The sequence below is a fragment of the Haliotis cracherodii genome, unplaced genomic scaffold, assembly GCF_022045235.1.
Source record: "Haliotis cracherodii isolate W230 unplaced genomic scaffold, xgHalCrac1.p SCAF_3, whole genome shotgun sequence".
Taxonomy (NCBI): domain Eukaryota; kingdom Metazoa; phylum Mollusca; class Gastropoda; order Lepetellida; family Haliotidae; genus Haliotis; species Haliotis cracherodii.
Genome location: NW_027266286.1, coordinates 54,028,363 through 54,055,116, shown reverse-complemented (window position 1 = coordinate 54,055,116; position 26,754 = coordinate 54,028,363). Strand labels below are relative to the sequence as shown.

General features: G+C 41.3%; 2 pseudogenes; both read right to left on the bottom strand.

The window, feature by feature from the left end:
- Positions 1 to 551: 551 nt before the first annotated feature.
- LOC139473849 (uncharacterized) lies at positions 552 to 26,548 on the bottom strand (annotated as a pseudogene).
- LOC139475927 (uncharacterized) lies at positions 22,394 to 23,380 on the bottom strand (annotated as a pseudogene).
- Positions 26,549 to 26,754: the final 206 nt, after the last annotated feature.

Genomic DNA, 26,754 nt, shown 5'->3' with positions numbered 1-26,754 from the left:
CTAATTTACCTTACCTCCATCTTTTATTCCAGTCAATAAGAAGTCCACATTTCACAGAACAGAGTTCTCTTACATAACAACCGACGTATATATCAACTTGATGAAGTATGTCTGCTTGTGGATGAACAATTGTCGGATATTCCCGTATGTCTGACAGCATGACTACTGACAACCACCTAACATCAGATATAAAGACACACAGTTGTTTTAAGGCCATGCTAACAACCACCTAATACATCAGATATAAAGACACAGTTGTTTTAAGGCCATGCTGACAACCACCTAAGCTGTTTGGTAGTCTAGTGGTTTAAGCGTTCGCTCGTCACGCCGAAGACCTGGGTTCGATTCCCCACATGGAAACAATGTGTGAAGCCTATTTCTGGTGTCCCCAGATGTTGCTGGAATATTGCTAAAAGCGGCGTAAAACCATACTCCTTTACTGCCTTGTTCACCACTTAACATCAGATATAAAGACACACAATCGTTTTAAGGCCATGTGGATATGCTGAGTCATCCTTCAATGCTTCACAAGGATAACGTTTAGGTAGAGTTCAGCTTTTGCCCTTGTTTGCAGCAAACTTCATTAACGCCTGTTTGAGGACTGTTGTGGGAAACTTTATGACAGATGATTTGCCCACACTTTTATATGTGACCATGGTGGTGACTCCTGGAACTTTGACTGAAACAGAGGAGCGTCAACTTACATCTGTGCCGTCACAGGTGTCCCTGCTGTGAAAGCACATCTTCCCGAGGCAAAGGTGTTAACTGACTATGCAAGTCCAGTTCCCACCCTTGCCAAACTAGGCTGGAATTTCCAGACTCAGTCGTAGTGCCACCAGTGGCTATTATGAGTTATGTCCCTTCCATGTCCCTCCTATTGACCAATAAGATTCCATCACTCATATCACTTGCATTTGCTTGAAACAAAATGGCTGCACCCAGTCAAGACAATCTGATCGATAATCAAGATCTATATTGTAATAAAAAGGGTCTTACCGTGCAAAGTGCATCAAAACATGAGAGCACCTTGATTAAAAACATGAAAAGATTAGGAAAATATCTGTTAACACCCAGTAACAGTTGGCAGTACACAGACAGTTAACTACCTTGCCTTGGGACGATGGTGAAAAAGCTAGACTAGTTAAGACTAGACTTCTCTAGAATTATTCTTGAATTTATACAGTTAAAGAAACATTTATTAAGAATACATTACCAATGATCTCGCCCTGTGTCACTGTTCTTTTCACACCTACTGGTGGTGAGGAAGAACCAGCTCTCTGTGATGAAGAACCAGTCCTTTGTGAGTAGCCTGCTGCCAGTGTGGTAGCACCAGCTGTCTCTGATGGAGAACCAGCTGTCGAAGGAGAAGCTGCTAGCTCCGTAACCTCCAGCCTTCCTTCCAGCACTAGTAGAATTGTCCGCTGTTCTGGAATAAGTCGTAATGATGATTATGAAGATTTCATTAATAACCAATTTTTGTATTCATATATTTTGTCAGTACACTTTGTTCTAGGCCTAATAACCTACCTCATTCATGCTGCATATTGGCAATCACCCTGTTCGCAATACACAACACAAGACTCCACCATATCCAAGGCACAACACAAGACTCCTTTATATCCAACACACAACACAAGACTCCACCATATCCAACACACAACACAAGACTCCACCATATCCAACACACAACACAAGACTCCACCATATCCAACACACAACACAAGACTCCAACAGATCCAACACACAACACAAGACTCCACTATATCCAACACACGACACAAAACTCCACCATATCCAATACACAACACAAGATTTCACCATATCCATGACACAACACAAGACTCCAACAGATCCAACACACAACACAAGACTCCACTATATCCAACACACGACACAAAACTCCACCATATCCAATACACAACACAAGATTTCACCATATCCATGACACAACACAAGACTCCACCATATCCAACACACAACACAAGATTTCACCATATCCAAGACACAACACAAGACTCCACCATATCCAACACACAACACAAGATTTCACCATATCCAAGACACAACACAAGACTCAACCATATCCAACACACAACACAAGATTTCACCATATCCAACACACAACACAAGACTCCACCATATCCAATACACAACACAAAACTCCACCATATCTAACACACAACACAAGATTTCACCATATCCAACACACAACACAAGACTCCACCATATCCAACACACAACACAAGACTCCACTATATCCAACACACAACACAAGACTCCACCATATCCAATACACAACACAAGACTTCACCATATCCAACACACAACACAAGACTCCACCATATCCACGACACAACACAAGACTCCACCATATCCAATACACAACACAAGACTTCACCATATCCAACACACAACACAAGACTCCACCATATCCAACACACAACACAAGACTCCACCATATCCAATACACAACACAAGACACCACCATATCCACGACACAACACAAGACTCCACTATATCCAACACACAACACAAGACTCCACCATATCCAATACACAACACAAGACTTCACCATATCCAACACACAACACAAGACTCTGCTTATCCAAGACACAACACAAGACTCCACTATATCCAACACACAACACAAGATTTCACCATATCCAACACACAACACAAGACTCCACCATATTCAACACACAACACAAGACACCACCATATCCACGACACAACACAAGACTTCACCATATCCAACACACAACACAAGACTCTGCTTATCCAAGACACAACACAAGACTCCACTATATCCAACACACAACACAAGATTTCACCATATCCAACACACAACACAAGACTCCACCATATTCAACACACAACACAAGACACCACCATATCCACGACACAACACAAGACTTCACCATATCCAACACACAACACAAGACTCCACTATATCCAACACACAACACGAGACTCAACCATATCCAACACACAACACAAGACTCCACCATATCCAACACACAACACAAGACTCCACCATATCCAACACACAACACAAGACTCCACTATATCCAAGACACAAGACTCAACCATATCCAACACACGACACAAAACTCCACCATATCCAACACACAACACAAGACTTCACCATATCCAATACACAACACAAGACTCCACCATATCCAACACACAAACCTTACTTGAGCGATGGTGGGTGTTGCCAATAAGCAAAATCAAGAGCATACAAATATCAATAAATACTTTTGTTTATTTTATGGGTGATTGGGTGTACTATTAGTAACACTTCAGGGGGCATGGGTGGCCAAGTCGTCTAAGGCGCCGCAATTCGCTGTGCAGAGTTGCGTCCTTTGGGCACGCCAGAAACCTATGATTGTGGGTTCGAATCCCGATTCGCCCCGATTATGTTTCTAGGTTTGTCAGAACCATACCCGTGCTCGTGGGTTTCACCGAAGTGGTAAACGTCTAAGACCTGCATCACTTTAGGCTTTCCTCCCACATTAAGCTGACATGCCGTGATATGACTGGAATACTGTTAAAAGCGGCGTTAACCCCAACTCACTCACTCAGTAACACTTCAGCATATACTAGACACAGGACCTACTTGAGTCATGTTGGGAGTAGGCCATCACCCCATCAGTGAGACCCAGGACGTGAGACTCCATCACCAGATGCTGCAGGAGGGGCAGAGTGGTGTTCTTGAACAGGGAGGAGTTAGACAGGAACTGGAAGGTCACCTGTTGAGAGAGAGAGCAGCACTCAGGAGAAATCCACATTTTGGTTGCAAGTATGACAAATATGGATGAAATATTTCTGGTTGAGGTTTGTCAGCTGAAGACAGATGGCCAACAGCACAAACTCATAAATATGTCAACTTTTATTTCATAGTTTATTTGCCTAAAACATGTTGACTCGTATTGGCTCATGATCCTCTGGTTCATCTGACATATCCCAAAGTTATATACTTCAAAATGTTGTCTGTCCATAAGTACCAAATCTGCCACTCAAACTACTAGTCCGAGTCTAGTAAATTTTCTTTCTGAAAAGTAAGCTCACCTAAAAATTGTCCTAATAACACTAAAATCTGCAGAAAATTATTCCTGATGACAAACTCAGACGATGAATTAAAACATATTTGGCACAGACTGCTCAACGCATAACACTTGGCACGAGGGAACACCACACATCCCGACACAGACACAAGTCAGTCTAAAAGTTCCATCATTCCAGGAGTTATCTTAAACCCCTCGGGGCAGTCGGGTAGCCTAGTGGTTAAAGCGTTCGCTCGTCACGCCGAAGACCTGGATTCGATTCCCGACATGGGTACAATGTGTGAAGCCCATTTCTGGTGTCCCCGGCCAGGATATTGCTGGAATATTGCTAAAAGCGGCGTCAAATCAAACTCACTCACTCACACTTAAACCACTTGCTGACTCTTCAACACAGTTCTAGAAAGTTTGGCCAGTGCCCCATCAGGGGTTAAGAATTGCCATTTCCCAATGCCAGTGTACAGTAATATTGAAGGCACTTCACTGGGACTTGATCTGCTCACATTCATTCCAAAGAAAAAAAGAACAAATTCTTCGTATGAAAAAGATTTCATAAAAAGTGTTAGAGGATTTGTTATTTTTGATCTGAAGTTTGGGGTTACTCACTTTGTGATATACGTAAATGTTCACGATACAATCAGCGCCCTCTAGTGACAAAACACAAAAACTATCTGTGCCACAGTGGACTGGGCGCAGAGAGAAAAATGGCCAAGTCAATGTTCACTGGTCATGTAGGCTTTCAGAAAGTTATAACCTGAATATAATGTCTATATAACTCACAAACTGAGAATACACAGAAAATTCTGTGGTGTTTTAATAGGGGTGACTATTGGTCTGGAAATCACAATTGCGATAACTATTGATATTGAAAGAAACTATTGCAATAACTATTGATATTGCAAGCAACTATTGCAATAAATATCAGTAGTTGTCAGTGTATCATTTTAGATGGATTTGAGAGTTGAATAAAACCTTGGAACTGAAGTTTCCTTTGAATGTGATAACCATAGCAACAAATAAAAAGCAAAGTTTGAGATATGACTGATTTGTTTTTTCTTTAACGTAATAATTTAAGAAAAAGAAACTTCCACATTACCATGTGTAAATTACTACCACTCATGATCCAAAGAAAAACAAATTTGACCAGCATTGCATGTATTTTATTGATATGGTAAATACAATCGAAACTATCGATATTCCTGACTGAAATAAATACTATTGATCGGAAACTGATTTAACAATTGATTTATTGACTTTAGATGCTTACCAATAGCAATATATCGATATTTCGATTTATTTTGACACCCCTTTGTTTTAACCATGACAGACTTAAGAGTGTTTGAAAACTTTACCTTCAAGTCACAGAAAGTACTACAAACACACCACCATACAGTGCAGATCACAAGATGCCTTACCTCCTGGGGGCGATCATTGACTTCCCATAAGTCAACAGTAATTTATGGTAAGGGATAGCAACAGCGCTAGACATGCAAGTTCATTCACTTACAGGCACTTACAGAGTGCTAGGCCGGAACCAGCAAGTTTAAAGCAGGAACTTCACAGATCACGTGAGGTTTTCATGTTTCAAGTTCAGGACATGGCAAGAGGGGTGGTGGTGTAGCAAAGTAGTTAAAGTGTTCACTTAAGACACTGAATGTCCTAGTTCGATTCCCCACATGGGTACCATGTGTGAAGCCCATATCTGGTGTCCCCTGCCAGGATATTGCTGAAATATTGTTAAAAGTACTGTAAAACTTACTCACTCACACAGCAAGAATGTCTCAATTTTACACAAAGCACAAGACCCATGAAGATCCGAATAGGTCTTCAGCAACCCATGCTTGCCGTAAAAGGCGACTTTGCTTGTCGTAGGAGGCAACTAACGGAGTTAGGTGGTCAGGCTTGCTGACTTGGTTGATGCATGTCATCGTATCCCAGTTGCGTGGATTGATGCTCATGATGTCAATCGCTGGATTGTCTGGTCCAGACTAGATTATTTACAGATCACCGTCATATAGGTGGAATATTACCGAGTGCGGCGTTAAACAACAGACAACCAAAAAAGACCAAATGTCACCTCATACTGCACAGCGTCCGGGTTTATGTCTCTCGATGATGAACAAAGTTCTTCCATAACTCTCACCTAATAATGCACAGCGTCCAGGTGTATGTCTCTCGATGATGAACAAAGTTCTTCCATAACTCTCACCTCATACTGCACAGCGTCCGGGTGTATGTCTCTCGATGATGAAAAAAGTTCTCCCATAACTCTCACCTCATACTGCAGCACATCCTGATGTATGTCTCACGATGATGAACAAAGTTCTCCCATAACTCTCACCTCATACTGCAGCACATCCTGATGTATGTCTCACGATGATGAACAAAGTTCTCCCATAACTCTCACCTCATACTGCAACACATCCTGGTGTATGTCAGTCAAGTTCTCCCGATAATGAACAAAGTTCTCCCACAACTCTGTCCTCCTCTCCCAGAATTCTCTGCAGCTTGTGGCACCCTGGGAAGGAAGAGGGAATTGTCCATGAATTGTGCTCATGGTTCTGCATATCTTAGAGTGAGGATGTGTTTTACCTCAGAGAATCTCAATCATGTCAAGAAATCATTTTTCACGTCATGAACAATATATGACATCATCGGCACTTACAGATATGATCTCAGCAGTATTCCAGCTATATGATGGCAGTCTGTAAATAATCGAGTCTGGACCAGATAATCCAGTGACTGACATCATGAGCACTGATCTACGCAATTGGGATACAATGACATGCATCAACCAAGTCAGTGAGCCTGACCACCTGATCCCGTTGGTCGCCTCTTACAACAAGCGTAGTCGCTTCTTACGGTAAGCATGGGTTGCTGTAGACCTATTCTACCCCGGATCTTCTGACGTGGAAGCACACCACCCACCTGCTCCAGACATGTTGTCAGATGCTCCAGTGAGACGGACACTACCTGGCACTGTGTCACTGTCATCACGTTCAGCATGCTCGCCTTCTTTACAAATAATCCTAAAGGTAAATGCCATGGGTAACAATGAAGGAGTTCATATATTTTTCACCACATATTGTCTGTTTTCACTGGAACCAATTACCTTTAATGCAGTACATTAGAACAAGTTTTCTTTATAACAGCTATTCAAGCCATCTACTCTTTGTAAACATGTAAAGCATATAGAGACTTGTCACTTATTAAACTTATTAAAGGAAAGCGCTCAGACAAATGGAGGTCTTGGGGTAGCCTTTTGGTTACAGCTTTCACTCGCACGTGAAAGGTCCAGGTTCAATTACCCACATGGGTACAATGTGTGAAGCCCATTTCTGCCTCCCCGATGACAATGTTAGACCTGCCTCCCCGCTGACAATGTTAGACCAGCCTCCCCGATGACTATGTTAGACCTTCCTCTCCAATGACAATGTTAGACCTGCCTCCCCAATGACAATGTTAGACCACCCTCCCCGATGACAATGTTAGACCAGCCTCCACAATGACTATGTTAGACCTACCTCTCCAATGCAGTGTTATACCCACCCATCTCCCCCATCACAATTTTAGACCTGCCTCCCCGAGGACAATGTTAGATCCGCCTCCCTGATGACAATGTTAGACCTGCCTCCCCGATGACAATGTTAGACCCACCTGCTTCCCCGATGACAATGTTAGATCCGCCTACCTGATGACAATGTTAGATCCGCCTCCCTGATGACAATGTTAGACCTGCCTCCCCGATGACAATCTCAGACCCACCTGCCACCCCAATGACAATGTCAGCCCGCCTCCCCAATGACAATGTTAGACCTGCCTCTCTGATGACAATGTTAGACTTGCCTCCCCGATGACAATGCTGGACCCGCCTCCCCAATGACAATGTAAGACCCACCTGCATCCACGATGACAATGTTAGACCTGCCTCTCTGATGACAATGTTAGACTTGCCTCCACGATGACAATGTTAGACCCGACTCCCCGATGACAATGTCAGACCCACCTGCCTCCCCGATGACAATGGGGTATTTCTCGGCTGTTGTTTCTACACAGACTCCAGACTTCCCTGAGATGACAGCCCTGGAGACAGAACATCTGGTTCACATCTTCTCTTCATGGTAACTTTAACTTATGATTAAAGCAATGGCTCCTTTGTCTATAACCAGGCATTAACCAACTGAATTGTCAGTTAAACATCACTTGGCATTAGGGGAACTTCTTTTTTCCACCTTTATTCACCTTGATGATAGAACAATTTCCACAAAAAATGTGTCGTCAGCTTGATTCAAAGCCCATGAAGTCCCTTACGAAGGCTAACAAAAGTAGGCGTCTGCCACAGCAACATGGAAGAAATCATGTGGAATTAACAATGACAAATTTACAAATATCAAAACAAATAGATAATCCATTTATGATTGGGATATCTGTCATTCATTTAGTATGTTAATCAGAACATCTTTGATCTGGTAGATTGACTTAAACTTACTCCTTTCTTGATAAGGGCTATGATTTTGTGATGACAGGCCCATCAACATGGGCCAATGATATTTATTTGATTGATAAGTGTGCTTAAGTTGGCCCAATATGATGTCCCCGGGGACATGCATGTCATAACCAAAGGCACAAGGCACATATTTGACATGCATTAAGCAGAGGCAATCATACTACGTTCTCACAGTTAAGCATAGAGTCAGAGACTAATCTGTACCAAAAACCCTATATGGTCTTTCATTGCTGGAATAACTATTGTTAACACTGGGTTCTGAAGTGCAGGGTAAATCAACCATTTCACAGTAACGCCCCAGCTCACAAATCTTTTGAGATCTCTGTACGAAATTGTCTTTTGTCTTCATTTCTGGGGCTGCAGGTCAACTCAGACTTACCTCCCCCTGAGCAGGATGTGAAGGATATTAGGACGGTCTTCTACACAGATGATGAAGGGCGCAATCTCATTAAAATCAGATCGAAGTTCTCGCTATCGCTAAACAAAGATCTGAGGACATCGCATTACGGGTCACGTCAAAACGACCTTTCATTCCAAACGGCCCGTATGACTGATTCCGTATAAATATCGTCTTTCTCTCACTTCCGTCGGATAAACATTCGAATGGAGGAAGCACTGCCATACAATCTCAACCATTTATTAGACATTCCCGAATGTTCGTTTGTTCACTTTTCAAAATTTTAATCAAGAACTGTGTCAACATATTTTTCAAGCGTAGTCGGAAATGGAAGTTGCCAGGTTGAAACGAGTGCCGTAAAGCTCGAGAAAGCTGCTTTCTAATTGGCTGATGTCGACTTTTTGTCAGTGGTCGGTCAAAGTTCGTGAAAGGTCGTTCTGACGTGACCCGTAATGGGATGTCCTCAGATCTAGCGGCCTCTTTAGCGGCAGCGAGAACTTAGATCTGATTTTCATGAGATTGATGAAGGGTGTGGATCTCCTAGACTTACCTCCCCCTGAGCAGGATGTGAAGGATGTTAGTTGGGTCTCCAAACTTACCTTCCCCTGAGCAGGATGTGAAGGGTGTTAGGTGGGTCTCCTAGACTTATCTCCTCCTGAGCAGGATGTGAAGAATGTTAGGTGGGTCTCCTAGACTTACCTCCCCCTGAACATGATGTGAAGGATGTTAGGTGGGTCTCCAAACTTACCTCCCCCTGAACATGATGTGAAGGATGTTAGTTGGGTCTCCTAGACTTACCTCCCCCTGAACATGATGTGAAGGATGTTAGTTGGGTCTCCAAACTTACCTCCCCCTGAACATGATGTGAAGGATGTTAGGTGGGTCTCCAAGACTTATATCCCCCTGAACAGGATGTAAAGGATGTTAGGTGGGTCTCCAAGACTTATCTCCCCCTGAGCAGGATGTGAAGGATGTTAGGTGGGTCTCCTAGACCTACCTCTCCCTGAACATGATGTGAAGGATGTTAGGTGGGTCTCCAAGACTTATATCCCCCTGAACAGGATGTGAAGGATGTTAGGTGGGTCTCCAAGACTTATCTCCCCCTGAGCAGGATGTGAAGGATGTTAGGTGGGTCTCCTAGACTTACCTCCCCCTGTACAGGATGTGAAGAATGTTAGGTGGGTCTCCAAGACTTACCTCCCCCTGAACAGGATGTGAAGGATGATAGTTGGGTCTCCTAGACTTACCTCCCCCTGAGCAGGATGTAAAGGGTGTTGGGTGGGTCTCCTACACAGGTGATGAAGGATGACAGGATACAGAACGACACTGTCATCTGACACTGACAAGACCAGGTTTTTCAGTGAAACCTCAGACCAGCCTTCAAAGAGTGGCAGCTGTAAAAGCAAACACATGTTTTCTTCAGCTGAATAGGCATGGTTAGAGGGATTTAAACAATTTGATGCTGGTTTTAAATAAGCTGAATATTTTGATAACAAGGTCTTCATAACTTACATACTTGTTTTAGCATACCAAGTCCGTTTTGTTTGTTTGTTTGTTTCTAACGCCAAACTCAGCAATATTCCAGCTATATGACGGCGGTCTGTAAAATAATCAAGTCTGGACCAGACAATCCAGTGATTGTGCATCATGAGCATCGATCCACACAATTTAGATCGATGACATGCATCAACCACCTGATCCCGTGTGTCAATTTTTTAAAATGTTGAATATTAAGCATTTCGAAAATGGTATAGGATGTGCTAAAATGTCCATAAACAGTCAGTTGACTGGTGAATATGCAATAGTTAAATAAAACATCTCAACAAGAGAGCTCTGGTGTAGTTATTGACCTCTTGTAATGACACCAACAGTGTCCTCCTGTAGATCCTGGCTGAGTCCACATGACTGGAGGTAGGGATGTACTTCTTGGCCACAAACCAGTTGATGATGTCCACCACCTTGCTGCTGTGAGGGAGAAGTTCCCTCACATGGTCCTCTTCCAACACCAGACACTCACACCTGCAGGCAGCATGTGGTCATATAACACCAGACACTCCTACAGGAAGCATGTGGTTATATAACACCAGACACTCACACCTACAGGCAGCATGTGGTTATATAACACCAGACACTCACACCTGCAGGCAGCATGTGGTCATATAACACCAGACACTCACACCTGCAGGCAGCATGTGGTTATATAACACCAGACACTCCTACAGGAAGCATGTGGTTATATAACACCAGACACTCACACCTACAGGCAGCATGTGGTTATATAACACCAGACACTCACACCTACAGGCAGCATGTGGTTATATAACACCAGACACTCACACATACAGGCAGCATGTGGTTATATAACACTAGACACTCACACCTACAGGCAGCATGTGGTTATATAACACCAGACACTCCTACAGGAAGCATGTGGTTATATAACACCAGACACACCTACAGGCAGTATGTGGTGATATAACACCAGACACTCACACATACAGGCAGCATGTGGTTATATAACACCAGACACTCACACCTGCAGGCAGCATGTCATTATATAATACCAGACGCCCACACCTACAGGCAGCATGTGGTTATATAACACCAGACACTCACACATACAGGCAGCATGTGGTTATATAACACCAGACACTCACACCTACAGGCAGCATGTGGTTATAAAACACCAGACACTCACACCTGCAGGCAGCATGTGGTTATATAACACCAGACACTCACACCTGCAGGCAGCATGTGGTTATATAACACCAGACACTCCTACAGGAAGCATGTGGTTATATAACACCAGACACTCACACCTACAGGCAGCATGTGGTTATATAACACCAGACACTCACACCTACAGGCAGCATGTGGTTATATAACACCAGACACTCACACATACAGGCAGCATGTGGTTATATAACACTAGACACTCACACCTACAGGCAGCATGTGGTTATATAACACCAGACACTCCTACAGGAAGCATGTGGTTATATAACACCAGACACACCTACAGGCAGTATGTGGTGATATAACACCAGACACTCACACATACAGGCAGCATGTCATTATATAACGCCAGACACTCACACCTGCAGACAGCATTTCGTTATTTAACACCAGACACTCACACCTACAGCACCTACAGACAGCATGTCGTTATTTAACACCAGACACTCACACCTACAGACAGCATGTGGTTATTTAACAGACATTCCAGGGAAGATGTGAGGAAACAAACAGAAACTTTTGAGTTTTGTGGATGGTTTATTACGATATATGCAGGGTATATATATTATGTACATATGTGACGAATCATGAAATATTTTGGTTGCAAGTATGACAAATATGGATGAAATATTTCTGGTTGAGGTTTGTCAGCTGAAAACAGATGGCCAACAGCACAAACTCATAAATATTTCAACTTTTATTTCATAGTTTACTTTATTTGCTTAAAACATGTTGCCTCATATTGGCCTGACTCACGCTCCTCTGGTTCATCTGACATATCCCAAAGTTATAAACTACAAAATGTTGTCTGTCCATAAGTACCAAATCTGCCACTCAAACTATTAGTCCGAGTCTAGCAAATTTTCTTTCTGTATAGTTAGCTCACCTAAAAATTGTCCTAGTAACACTAAAATATGCAGAAAATTATTCCTAATGACAAACTCAGACGATGAATTAAAACATATTTGGCACAGACTGCTCAACACATTACACTTGGCACGAGGGAACTCCACACATCCTGACACAGACACAAGTCAGTCTAAAATTTCCATCATTCCAGGAGTTATCTTAAACCCCTTGGGGCGGTATGTAGCCTAATGGTTAAAGCGTTTGCTCGTCACGCCAAAGACCCTGGTTCGATTCCCAACATGTGTACCATGTATGAAGCCTATTTCTGGTGTTCCCCGCCGTGATATTGCTGGAATATTGCTAAAAGCGGCGTAAAACCATACTCACACACTCACTCACTCACTCACTGCCCAAACTCAAATGTTATTTCATCCAGATTATCAGCCTCATGTTAGTTCCACTTTTGTACAGAATACTATACAGCTGCTAGCTTCTTTCATTCAACCCACAGCACAGGGGAGACAACCTCAGCAACTTACAGACTCTCAGCTCTGACCCTGGCAGTCACAGGAAGCTTGTACAATGTTGACACTTCACCAAAGAATTGACCAGAAGTTAAGGTTGCAATGATATCCATCCCATCCTCAGTAACCACGGCAACAGTTCCCTCCATGATGAAGTAGATGCCAGAACACTCATCACCTAATGTTAGGAGGGAGGACATTATTGAAGGTTATTTTGCTCAAACGTTATGTCCTGATATACCACAGTTGGATTTCCAGCGGTAGAAACTAACATTTTTGTACCACTAGTCCTTATAATGATAACACATAGCAAAACGCTTAAAAATGGCAAATTTCTTGTCCTAGTCTAGTTACTAGTCCTTAAGATACCTTAACTACTGGGCAGTTTGACAAGGACTATAGGACTAGTGCCAATTTCTAACGCTGATTTCATGTTCTGAGCAGAGTATGGCTACCTGAGCCCTGAACCAGACCTGGGTGTGAAGCCATATAGTGCTTACTTATGTCATATATAAAGCATATAAATATATAAAATGTGGTATTGTCCCGATGACCTCAAAGTTGCCGTGAATGGGTTATTCAGGGTGGCTTCCGGAAACTTCTTCCTGACTGGAATTAAAAAGCTCCCTGTCGATATGAGAAGTGTGTTGAAAACTAGGTTTGTTTGTTTGTTTGTTTTTTTGTTTTTTTGTATGTATATTTGTTTGTTTGTTGCTTAACCCCGCACTCAGCATTATTCCAGCTTTATGACGGCGGTCAAGTCTGGACCAGACAATCCAATGATTGACTTCAAGAGCATACGATGACATGCATCCACCAAGTTAGCGCGCCTAACCACCGGCATCTTCCCGAGGCAAGAGAGTTAACTGGCTATAAAAGTCCAGCTTCCACCCTTGCCGAACTAGGCTGGTATTATGGAGTTAGATTTTGGCTGGACTAACGAGTCTATGCACAGTCCAATCAAAATCACTCAATGAAATCAAAATCCTGTTCATAAACTGTCATGCAGATTTCGGTTGATTGCAGGATTTGGTCAGCATGTGCACTGCCAACTTGGTGTTAACAGATATTTTCCAATTCTTTTCATGTTTTTAATCAAGGTGTACTAAGAAAGTGTAACATATCATCGCACCGGTGGACCAATGTGTCATTTCATCCAGAGTGAATGTGTTTGAGCTTTGTTGTTATCAGTGTTGTCAAGGATTGTGTCAAGGATTCTATTAAGAGTTCTGTACAAGGGTTGTTCAAGGAATGTGTCAAGGTTTGTGTCACGGTTTGTGTCAAGGATTGTGTCAAGGGTTGTGTCAAGGGTTGCATCAAGGGTTGTGTCAAGGGTTGCATCAAGGGTTGTGTCAAGGGTTGCATCAAGTGTTGCGTCAAGGGTTGTGTCAAGGGTTGCATCAAGTGTTTCGTCAAGGGTTGCATCAAGGGTTGCGTCAAGGGTTGTGTCAAGGATTGTGTCAAGGGTTGTGTCAAGGATTGTGTCAAGGGTTATGTCAAGGATTGTGTCAAGGGTTGTGTCAAAGGTTGCATCAAGGATTGTGTCAAGGATTGTGTCAATTGTCGTTTCAAGGATTGTGTCAAGGGTTGCATCAAGGGTTGTGTCAAGGGATGTGTCAAGGATTGTGTCAAGGGTTGCATCATGGATTGTGTCAAGGATTGTGTCAAGGGTTGCATCAAGAATTGTGTCAAGGGGTGCATCAAGGGTTGTGTCAAGGATTTTGTGTCAAGGATTGTGTCAAGGGTTGTGTCATGGGATGCATCAAGGGTTGTGTCAAAGGGGTGCATCAAGGGTTGTGTCAAGGGTTGCACCAAGGGTTGCGTCAAGGATTGTGTCAATGGTTGCATCAAGGGTTGCATCAAGGATTGTGTCAAGGGTTGTGTCAAAGGTTGTGTCAAGTGTTGCGTCAAGGGTTGTGTCAAGGTTGCTTCAATGGTCGTTTCAAGGATTGTGTCAAGGGTTGCATCAAGGATTGTGTCAAGGGGTGCATCAAGGGTTGTGTCAAGGATTTTGTGTCAAGGACAGTGTCAAGGATTGTGTCATGGGGTGCATCAAGGGTTGTGTCAAAGGGGTGCATCAAGGGTTGTGTCAAGGATTGTGTCAAGGGTTGTGTCAAGGGGTGCATCAAGGGTTGTGTCAAGGATTGTGTCATGGGTTGTGTCAAGGGTTTCTATCAAGGGGGTATGATGACACACAAACACAGCCAGGCCACACCTCTACTGACCACACATTCACAAAACATACTAATACTGATTATGATGCTAATAAAGAATATAATCATGATAATTTGTTTATGTTGCACCATGTACATTAACATAGCCTTACACAAGCTCTCGCTGCTAATAACATAACATAACAAACATGCCAAAGATGTTGTTATGATTTAATAATCTTTAAGACTGAAACAGTAAGAACCTGGAAAACATTACCTTTCATCAAGATATCCTCCCCAACTTGAAACATCTGAGGGATGACCTGCTTGATGACCCTCCTGAAGGCACGGCCGATGGCCGTCTCCCGGGGAGTGGAGGAAAACACCAGGAGCTGCGCCAGGCTCTTGTGTAGCAGCTCACAGGGGGATACACAAACAAGGTTATATATCTATATATCCTGAAACACCAGGAGCTGCACCAGGCTCTTGTGTAGCAGCTCACAGGGGAAACACAAACAAGGTTATATATCTATATATCCTAAAACACAAGTAGCTGCGCCAGGCTCTTGTGTAGCAGTTAAAAGGGGAAACACAAACAAGGTTATATATCTATATATCCTGAAACACCAGGAGCTGCACCAGGCACTTGTGTAGCAGCTCACAGGGGAAACACAAACAAGGTTATATATCTCTATATCCTGAAACACCAGGAGCTGCACTAAGCTCTTGTGTAGCAGCTCACAGGGGGAAACACAAACATAGCATCTCACGGGAAACACAAACAAGGTTATATATCTATATATCCTAAAACACCAGGAGCTGCACCAGGCTCTTGTGTAGCAGCTCACAGGGGAAACACAAACAAGGTTATATATCTATATATCCTAAAACACAAGTAGCTGCGCCAGGCTCTTGTGTAGCAGTTAAAAGGGGAAACACAAACAAGGTTATATATCTATATATCCTGAAACACCAGGAGCTGCACCAGGCACTTGTGTAGCAGCTCACAGGGGAAACACAAACAAGGTTATATATCCTGAAACACCAGTAGCTGCGCCAGGCTCTTGTGTAGCAGCTCACAGGGGAAACACAAACAAGGTTATATATCTATATATCCTGAAACACCAGGAGCTGCGCCAGGCTCTTGTGTAGCAGCTCACAGGGGAAACACAAACAAGGTTATATATCTATATATCCTAAAACACCAGGAGCTGCACCAGGCACTTGTGTAGCAGCTCACAGGGGGAAACGCAAACAAGGTTATATATCTATATATCCTGAAACACCAGGAGCTGCACCAGGCACTTGTGTAGCAGCTCACAGGGGAAACACAAACAAGGTTATATATCTATATATCCTGAAACACCAGGAGCTGCACCAGGCTCTTGTGCAAAAGCTCACAGGGGAAACACAAACAAGTTTATATATCTATATATACTGAAACACCAGGAGCTGCACCAGGCTCTTGTGTAGCAGCTCACAGGGGGAAACGCAAACAAGGTTATATATCTATATATCCTGAAACACCAGGAGCTGCACCAGGCACTTGTGTAGCAGCTCACAGGGGAAACACAAACAAGGTTATATATCTATATATCCTGAAACACCAGGAGCTGCACCAGGCTCTTGTGCAAAAGCTCACAGGGGAAACACAAACAAGTTTATATATCTATATATCCTGAAACACCAGGAGCTGCGCCAGGCTCTTGTGTAGCAGCTCACAGGGGGAAACGCAAACAAGGTTATATATCTATATATCCTGAAACACCAGGAGCTGCACCAGGCACTTGTGTAGCAGCTCACAGGGGAAACACAAACAAGGTTATTGTAACCTTAGGTTCCGGGTACTTTACCCTTCTACCTATGGTCACTTCTACTTATCAACTACTCCTTCGTTCTAGGGATGATGTAGCTCTCTTTCGAAATCACAAGTCAGATGGTTTGCTCCAGTCCTTTTTATTTATGATAGAGTTAATCATAAATACACACACAAGGTCCTCAGATATATTCTTGTTGTTGCCTGATATAGTTACAACACATACCTAGATGATGGTTGAAGAGCCTGATGGTTTTTCTGATGAACGTTAACTCTACTTCTTTTCTGACTCGGGATCCCAAAACCTACAGAGAACCGTTCTGTTCAGCTGTATGCTCCCGACTCCCCGCACCACTCTCGGACAACTAACAAAATACTATCGATGATAATTTTAGCTCCTCCCTCCAAATTCACATTTGACATCATGAGAAATGAGTCATAATGGTCATTCCCCAATTTCCATAGTAATTAGTTTTACCATCAAACTTTTCGGACAAACCAATTTGATTACCTCTTTAAGTCATTGGTCACCTTGGACATACTCATCTTATCAAATTCCCTCAGCTACTTCTGCCAGACTGGAAGACCGAAAAGATACTTAATCCTGTTATTTAGACATTCCAGTCAAGCAGTAGTATTCATAAATATTTGATCACCACTAATCTAACAATTTTGTTCCATCCATCTATTTCTTCTGACATTTTTATTGCAAGACCGAATTCTACTAATCTCACACTAGTGACTAATAAAAGCAAAATCCATAATCACTTGCCCTGGGGGTTATGCCCTCACCCTGTTCAATCACTTCTCTCATATGCGTCTATATGTTACCCAAAAGCTTAGTTTAGTAAACTACATTTTAAGTAAATACCAAAAAACCCTTTTTCTAAAATACCCTTGTTATACATGCCCTTCCCGTTGTAGAGCATGTCCCATGCGATTGACCAATGATAACAGAATATAAGATGTAAATACAATAGTACAATATCAATATGTAACAACTTGTGTGTGTATGCATCTGAGGACCAGAAAAATCAATACAATGAAATTGTACAAGGTAATGTCTCAGATAGGATCTGTCTTGGGTTGTACCTATCTGAGAATAATAACATGCCAAGACTTATAAAGGCATAATCAAATTATGTTTCTTTGTAAAGTTTTTGCTTTTTCTATATAAAGACATATGAGCATTTTCCTTCAGGCAAAAAATCACATTAGTATCACAACACCAATAACCAACTGATGATCAGTTTCAGAGTTCTGTGTATCCAATATATAATCTTACTATTCTGTATCATCAACATGTTCCATGTCCGTATGTTCTAGAACATATTCAACTTACTCTTACTCTTATGGTCTCGATCCAATGGGAAAAGTTCTCCATCTTAAATAATCAAAAATGTCCTGGAAGTTTATAAAGAAATGATTCTCTCCATCATCTTATAGAATGAGGTTGCTCATTCCTACATGTATGACAGCGAAAACGTTGACTCTGATGTCCAAAAGAGTTAATTGTCCCAAATTCAGTCATTTGTAAATCAAATAGGAAATTACTTTAAATTCATGCATTACACTCCATGAAGTCCTCTTTAACTGAAGATTACAACAGTTTGTTCTTCTCAAGTAAATGTTGAAATTTAGCTTCAGCATCTATACTCAGTAAACAAACAACATCTCACCTGACTCAACAATCACAATAGTTGTTTTTTTGTTGTTTTTTTTCAACAGCAAAACAACATCAACTTATCGTAAAGTCACTGGACATGCACCTATATAGAATATTGTCAAATGTCTCATTGGGCAGTGATCGCACGTGCAATCTATCAACAAATATTCAAGTCATCAAACATGCAATTCCTAATGGTAAAACTCTTCACAAGTGTTACTGTAGAACACATATGCATCTACCAATACAGTATATGTTTTCAAACATCAATCAACTCCTGCGATGCAATGCAATGCACCATATACAACATACTGGTAACATATAACAGATAGATTTTCTCTCATGAAATTCAACATATGTTTTTCTCATATGGTAGGTGTACCCAATCATATATATTATAAATAAATGCATATAGGTCAGCACAAAAACATAAAACATGTAGTAAAAGTAACATCTTGAATACAGTATAACATCAACATTTATACAAGAGGACACTAGTATGTCTGAGATCACTTAAATTTCTAAAACTGTGACATTTCAATGCTCTCCTTATTTTGATAGAGTCCGTCTTTAATGTCGGAAAGGTATCAACTCGGGTGATAGTACATTTTCTAACAACTTATATAATAATGTGCTCAACTGATTAATCTTCCTTTCAACCATAGTAGCAAAATGTAACTCCTTTGCAACAAGTTGTATCCAATATGCATACATGGCCTGAAACCATCGTATCTTACCATCCTCTCTCTACCTTTATTAGTTCAGGCAATTCATTATGATTTGCAATTATACCTTGCTTCAAACCGTCCACTCTGTCATTGGCCTTAGACATGTACGAACTCATGTAATTTAAAGCTGCTTCTTCCGCTCTCATTCTATTTGATAAGTTCATGACGTATTATGTTCACGCTACTGTCATGGCGGTACCAAATAAATTATGTGAGAATTCACCAGTAAAAGGTAGTAAAGCTCCCTTAGAGCGCGTCTGAGAACCAACAATTTGACCTTGAATAATAATATTTCTGATCAAAGTAACTCCTTCTAACATGTCTTCGGAAGTGTCGTCATGTATGCGATAAGTAAAATTCAATATAGCCCTCATATTCTCTTCACAGGACGTATGATTCGCCTGAAGACTAATATTCTTACAAGTATCTCTAAGCAGAATCGGATAGTTAGAGATCTTGGGCAATTCAGTAATGAATATATGATACCATGTCTGTTCGTACGTTAAATTGTCCCAAATATCTGAAGGTATTAACCCCAGAGATAGATATCCGGAATGCATGTCGTCAATGGGTTCCACATCATGAGTAGTGTCATCATAGCTTTAAGTGCGAAGCCTAAGGGTCCTTTAGAACGCAAATATCCAAGTTACCTCTCAGATTTTAAATCTGATCTCAGTTCCTACTCTGTTATCCCTATAAAGCCATATCTTCCCTAAGTGAAAACAATAAACAACAATCCCAATTGATCGTCACCAATGTACCATACAACATATTACTCTCTCATAAATAATGTCTACCAACATTAAGTAAACCGCAGAACACAGCGCTTATGTTCATACAGTTCCAGTTCATGTGTCAATAATATGCTGTACTTGTGGGTCAGTTGAATATTTTTAAGTTAAAACAGCCTTGTTTTTAAACAACTTCTGATTTCTTACATCTTCAATCCCAATAAAATATAACCGTATGTCCCTTTTCACTCCTATCGTTGTGTCTTTATCTGTGTCAGCATCATAACTCATGAAAAAAAATTGAAAAAAAACTCTGTACTGTTTGTACTCTCTTCAAACATTTCCTCTCCTCAACAGGAGGTATACAACAGCCTTCTGACTAGGCAAAACTCTTCTGTACAAATATGATTGGCCAATCATCTACATCCCACGACCGATTTATAGGTCTTCACCCAGGCTACGAGACAAATCGACCCTCTGTCCTTCGTCCCGAGTGAATTTATCGTTAGTCTTTCGACTGTCCTCAATATACTCAGCAACTTGAGGTAGAGACATATCTACCTCACCACTAGAGACTGTCAGGCATCTCTAGACTTGATCTTTCAAGCTTTGAAACATCATAGGCATGTCCACATCTATGTGTTTATATTCAAATAACGTAGGCATGTCTCCTCTACGTCCCTGTCGACATTATTACTACGTGGGCATGTCTCCTCCACGGCTTGACAGCGTAGGCATGTGACCTCTACGACTTACTATCATTTCATATCTACGTAGGCATGTTCACCCCTACGACGTTGTTCATCATCTCATATTTGCGTAGGCATGTTACCTCTACGACTTTTCATTATCATCCTTGATTTCCTATCTGGGTACCCATTTGCTTTGACACATGACACTATAACTTGGGACTAAAACCAACTTATTATCATAACCTTGGATCTACATATCCTCTGCATATCATATACCTATATGATTGTCACACTTCCTTACTTGCAGTTCTATTGTTTACTTTTTGTTGTTTTCTTTCTTCACTTTCCCTGTCATTGTTCTTCTGACATGGAAATTCTCCACAATTTCTGAATTGAGAAACTCACTTAGGACCCCTTCTCTTTTCGAGACACCTGCTAATCGGACTTGGTATCGCATTCCTCTACGACTTATCAACTCCCATTTCATATTTGGATATCCATATTCCCGTCAATCAATGAGTCCCGTCAATATCAACACGGTTGAATGCTTTGTCACCTGTGGTGATAGGCATGGTATGTGTGTTGTCACTGTTTCCTAACTCTCCATACACATTGGCAATATCGACTTCGTCAATGACACCTATTGCTAACTTAATCTCTGAACTAGCAGGGTTCATCAACCTAAACAATGGTACTTGATTGACAGATGAAGTGAGATATCTAGCACCTCACACATGTAACCATTCTGCAATAGACTCAATCGGCTCAACAAAGCCTAACTTAATGTACACCGGCAACAAAGTTTCATGTGTGGTGGTGGTACCACATCACATATACATGTAACAAGGTTGGAATTAATCTGAATAGGCAATGAAATTTGTCTCTGTAAGTCCATCCTACAAAGTGAACCTATTATGGTTAATATCAATTTTAGCCTTCTGGCTTCTCAAGAAATCTAAGCCTAACAACACATCAGTTGATAAGGCTAAAAGACCTCAAAGTCCTGTACAATACATAGCTGACCAACTGTAAGAGGAATTTTAGATATGCCTAACACATTTTTCCTTCTGCATCGACCAATGACCTTGCACCTCATTTCGTTATAGGAAAACTACTCTCACCTCCAATAGATGAGAATACATTTGAATTCATACAGCTCAAAGTTTCACCTGTGTCCCATAGGGCACTGGAAGTCTTTCCAGATATCTTAACCCTAATACTGCTGTGAGATAAGCCCACACTACAAGTCAAAACAACAATCTCGCTCAAATCACTTATCATTTCTATGATCTGGTTCTGTATTATTTCTCATTGTAAAAGAGTGGCCTATGATGTTACCAACATTATCAAAATCAATATTTGCTATATTGGCGGCAGGCTCAAATCCACATGTAGCACTGCCCCTGTTAACCTTTGCATATGTTTTGCTTAATTAGAAAAGTAGAATCTGCTTAGGTGCCCTATCCTACAGCATTGAAAACATTGCATAGATCTCACAAGACTCTCAGACATACTAAAATGTGTCCTACCTCATTGTCCATAAATGTTCCATAATAGTGGTTGTGACACCTTATGCTCCTCCATGTTCATATTCCTTGGAGCAGGGCTCCAGTTTTGTCCACAGGGCACATCATTGTCACTCATGTCCCTGATATAAACATGTGTTGATGCACAACCACTTCTGTGATGTTGATGGAATGTTTGTGTCCCGTTCTTCACTGGTTGTTGGTCATCAGTACACTCAGTCCCAGTTTTAATGTACTGTTTTCTGTACATAGAGTCATCCTGATGCTCATATGAAAAGTTCCCTCCTGTTCGAGTATTTTCTGCACTGGTCAATAAGGATACTTGTCCAACGAGCTCCTCTATAACAGAAACAAGTCTGTCATTCTCTGATGTGGCCAGTCCAAATGCAGTATCTGCTATTCTCGCACTTTCCAGGACTTGATCCTTGGTCTCATGCAATCTTGTCAAAATGAACTTTTTAATGTGAGGTTGAGAATTCCTAATGATGGCATCCATGATAAAGTTGTCGTCCACTCTATCAAGATGTTTTGCCTCATATTGCAATTCTTGAAGAAAGTCCTCAAAATCCTCAGACTGTTTCTGTTTCCTATTATAAAGCTTGTCTAGTCTTTCATATCATTTTGCTGAACCTATTTTGTACCTTGCAAGGAAAGCTGTCTTCACCTCATTCCAGGAATTGTCTCTAAAGTCTTTAGCTTCATGCCACTTTAAAGCATTTTTGTCTAACCATAAACTAAATGCTGTCTTTGTCCATTCTTCTGAATAATGATGTAAAGAATTAAATTTCTCATATCTGCTTAACCATGAACTTGCAATTTCTGGATCACTTCCATTGAATTTCTCAAGAGAAAACTGACTTAGGGAAAAAGCCCTTGCTAAAGCTGCAAAACTGTTGTCTAATTTGTCCTTATTTCCAAGTCCTCTTGAAAATAAACTGTCATTTGTCTCTGTAATATCAGAGGCAGAACAAGTTTCATTGTCATGAAACATTTTGAGTCACTTTGGTTCTTCTCTGACAATATGTCCAAATTCAACATCATAATTTCAAGACTTCTCGTGCTCATTGTTGGTGATGAGAGATAATAACAGTCTTATAATACTGCAGAAAGTTCCTATGCACACAAGCGTGCAGCCAGGGTCCTCCATCAGTGTGACTGTCCCACACTAGAAAATCAATATCACTGTTATGGTAGTAGCCGTACTACCAAAGAAATCAATAACACAGTCTCTTCATGGGAAACTGACCACCCCACGGCTTTCAAACAGTCAACCATAGTCCTGCTGATGAGTGTAGTTCACAAATACAAGGGCAAAACACATCCCTGACAATCAATTCACACTTTACAGGACATCACCTACCGTGAGTGGCAAATAGCATCGGCTCGTGTCAGGCTAACAACCATCAAGTGTCCATCAACTCCGCTGCAGATTCAAACCGTTCAAACTTGCGATGAGCATGGTACGGTGATCTTAGAGCATTTCCGCCATATGTAACCTTAGGTTCCGGGTACTTTACCCTTCTACCTATGGTCACTTCTACTTATCAACTACTCCTTCGTTCTAGGGATGATGTAGCTCTCTTTCGAAATCACAAGTCAGATGGTTTGCTCCAGTCCTTTTTATTTATGATAGAGTTAATCATAAATACACACACAAGGTCCTCAGATATATTCTTGTTGTTGCCTGATATAGTTACAACACATACCTAGATGATGGTTGAAGAGCCTGATGGTTTTTCTGATGAACGTTAACTCTACTTCTTTTCTGACTCGGGATCCCAAAACCTACAGAGAACCGTTCTGTTCAGCTGTATGCTCCCGACTCCCCGCACCACTCTCGGACAACTAACAAAATACTATCGATGATAATTTTAGCTCCTCCCTCCAAATTCACATTTGACATCATGAGAAATGAGTCATAATGGTCATTCCCCAATTTCCATAGTAATTAGTTTTACCATCAAACTTTTCGGACAAACCAATTTGATTACCTCTTTAAGTCATTGGTCACCTTGGACATACTCATCTTATCAAATTCCCTCAGCTACTTCTGCCAGACTGGAAGACCGAAAAGATACTTAATCCTGTTATTTAGACATTCCAGTCAAGCAGTAGTATTCATAAATATTTGATCACCACTAATCTAACAATTTTGTTCCATCCATCTATTTCTTCTGACATTTTTATTGCAAGACCGAATTCTACTAATCTCACACTAGTGACTAATAAAAGCAAAATCCATAATCACTTGCCCTGGGGGTTATGCCCTCACCCTGTTCAATCACTTCTCTCATATGCGTCTATATGTTACCCAAAAGCTTAGTTTAGTAAACTACATTTTAAGTAAATACCAAAAAAACCTTTTTCTAAAATACCCTTGTTATATTATATATCTATATATCCTGAAACACCAGGAGCTGCACCAGGCTCTTGTGCAAAAGCTCACAGGGGAAACACAAACAAGTTTATATATCTATATATACTGAAACACCAGGAGCTGCACCAGGCTCTTGTGCAAAAGCTCACAGGGGAAACACAAACAAGTTTATATATCTATATATCCTAAAACACCAGGAGCTGCACCAGGCTCTTGTGTAGCAGCTCACAGGGGAAACACAAACAAGGTTATATATCTATATATCCTGAAACACCAGGAGCTGCGCCAGGCTCTTGTGTAGCAGCTCACAGGGGAAACACAAACAAGGTTATATATCTAATTATCTATATATCCTAAAACTAATTTTGGGAATGTAGGTCAACCACAGTGTGTCTACCGTGTTGCGTGATGCATGACACATTAATGACATACTGTTGATGACTTAGCGGGCCAGTCCAATGTCCGTAATTCTTTTCTTCAGGGATAGTCGGTGACGACCTGGGTAAGAAGTGGTCTGGCATTGTCATCTTGCAGTTCCAAATTTCTGACAATAATTCTAGCGAATGAAACGACAGGATGCTAAATTTTGTCAATATATTGCTGGCAAGTCAAATGTCCATTCTCAATAACCAAATCAATTTGACTGTCATTTGTGATACTGCCCCACACCGATCATGGTCAAGAATTGTTGCCCCAGCTGGGGCAAAACCTTGATTCGTCTGTAAACATGGTGTAACACCACTGGTGCACAGCACGTCCCTGGTGTAGCCCACCCAGCTCTAACCTCTGCTGCCTTGATTTATGATTCTGATAGCTATAATCAATCAAATAGATACGAGCCTCAACTCCTGAAGATCTGTGGTAGAATAGGTCTTCAGCAACCCTGGCGACTATGCTTGTTGTAAGAGGCGACTAACGGGATCAGGTGGCCAGACTCGCTGACTTGGTTGATCGATGTCATCGTAACCCAATTGCTTGGATTGATGCTCATGATGTCAATCACTGGATTGTCTGGTCCAGAATCGATTATTTACAGACCACCATCATATATAGCTGGAAGATTGCTGAGTGAGACATTAAACAATAAACAAACAAGTTGGGCACCATGAACACGTTACAATCAGACACACGGGAGCTGGTAGTTGGATCAATTGCCGTGTTCAGAAGCATGACTTCTGAGAGTTCCTCGGACTTCGGTACTGCCCCACATTGAACCACAAGTAGCATATGAGGCGTCAACTTAGGCAAGTGATTTTATTCGAAATATGCCCCTGTTCCCAAAACAGTGAATGGGTACCCGGTAGGACGAGATGTTAATGTGACTGTTAACCTTCTAGCGCTTCATGGACAGCTTGTGTTGCATACTCCCCATGGAGCTGAGAACAATAATTAAGTGCATATGTTTTAGGAGTAGATTTGGTGCATCATGAATATATTATTTTATTTTTTTATTCATTATTATTATTAACCTTCTAGCGCTTCATAGACAGTTTGTGTTTGCATACTCCCCATGGAGCTGAGAGCAATAATTAAGTGCAGATGTTTTAGGAGTAGATTTGGTGCATCATAAATACATTATTTTATTTTTTTATTTATTTATTTTTTATTAATAATATTATTATTATTATTATTATTATTATTATTATTATTATTATTATTATTATTATTATTATTTTTAAAACATGACCTCACCTCCATGTGATGGGCGGAGTACTTGGGTGAGATGAACAGCTGACCATCAGGGTTCTTGTCAGGCACGGGTTTGGTCGGCTTGTGGCCCATCTTCTCCGTCTGAATCAAACACTGCCTGCTATTCATCATATTAACATGGAACTGCATCTGAACGACAACCATAATCACTATTCAAATAGTGGGTTTAACACTGCGTCATATGACATCGGGCTGATGCTACGGATCATAATACAGTGAATCTAGGACTAGAACCCGAGCCACATACAGTGGATCTTACCTGCATACTCTTTAGTCCA